Genomic DNA, 1,342 nt, shown 5'->3' on the forward strand with positions numbered 1-1,342 from the left:
GTGGGTGGCGCGGTGGTCTACGGCCCGAGGGCGGGGCAGCCCGAGGCGGCCCGGGGGTCCTCTCTGCAGGTGGGACAAAGCTCGCTGGCCAGCGGCGAGGGGGAGGGGCGGGGGCCGTGGTCCGCTCTGGTCCTCTCCCTTTCCCTGCTTGGGGGCCGTGGGTGCCTACTTGGCGAGCCTAGGGGACGCACGGTGTCAGGCTCCGCTTCTGCATCCTCGAGGGTAACGGAGTCCGTGGAAGTTTCTCTGGGGAGAGGTCAGGTGGGGGCAGCGGTGGCGGGAAGAAGTCGTGGAGGGGCTGCTGCCTTCTGAGCCGTCACCGGGAGGGTGCTGCGGGAACACCGACCGTAGCCAATTCATCTTCCTGCTATCTCTCCCCTCCCCCTTGACCGTTATCAAGATCCAAAGTGGACACGGTACTCTTCACCTCGGAAGAAGTTGGGCTGTCTCTTGATGTTGGAGGAAGGTTTCTTTTCTTTTTTTCTTTCTTTCTTTTTTTTTTAGAACGAGAAATACGTTGTAGTCTTCTAGCTTCTTTACCTGCAGTTAGGAGCGTGGAAGAGTGGCAAGTTTTGTCGTTAGGAGGATGTACCCTGCCAGCCTGCCTGCCTAGGTGAAGCCTTGTCTATGTAGGAGTTGTTGGAACCCTTGTAAAAGTTTCTCTTGAAACTTTTTTTTTCTTAATATAATTGCAAGTGGTTTTCTTCAGATGGAGAGCAATACTATCGATTGAGCAATATTTTTTGAAGGCATTTCTTTTACTTCCCCTTGTCAGCTTGTTAAAGCATCAAGTCGCCTATCTGGAGTCTTCCTTTTGGAATTGGCCTCAAATGATGGGGTAGTTGTTAACGCAACCTGATTAAAACATTGACATGGGACCTTAACCGAAATGCTTCTTCCTTCAGCATAAAACAAGTGTCGCTTCGAAGACAGACACTTAACACACTGAGTGCTGTGTGCCTAACCCCGTGTGAAGTGCTATGTGAGTTCAACCTCATAGTTAAACCAGAAACCCATTAGTCGCCGAGGAAATGCAGTTTTTTTTCTTGTGTTACGTAATTAAGTCTGCAAAATCCAGGGTTTTGATCTGTGATTTGAATACAGGGTTGCCCTTGAGTTGGATTGCAACTTAGGAGTTTCTGTCTTGTCTTTTCTTTTTTTCCTACTCCTTAATTTTATTTATTTTTTTCCTTGTTCTTTTTTTAAATTCATATTTATTGAGCTCTACATTTTTCTCTTCTCCCTTCCCTGCCTCTCCCCTCCCCTCTTCAATCCTTCCCCAAGGTCCCCATGCTCCCAATTTACTCAGGAGATCTTGGCTTTTTCTACTTTCTACTTCCCA

At 48.7% G+C, this 1,342-nt stretch overlaps 1 protein-coding gene across 1 annotated transcript in view; it reads left to right on the forward strand.

The window, feature by feature from the left end:
- The window catches only part of Zmym4 (zinc finger MYM-type containing 4), a 127,087-nt gene that overhangs the window by 215 nt on the left and 125,530 nt on the right, over positions 1-1,342 (forward strand). The window lies entirely within an intron of this gene.

Source organism: Microtus ochrogaster, chromosome 10 (assembly GCF_000317375.1).
Source record: "Microtus ochrogaster isolate Prairie Vole_2 chromosome 10, MicOch1.0, whole genome shotgun sequence".
NCBI classification, from domain to species: Eukaryota; Metazoa; Chordata; class Mammalia; order Rodentia; family Cricetidae; genus Microtus; species Microtus ochrogaster.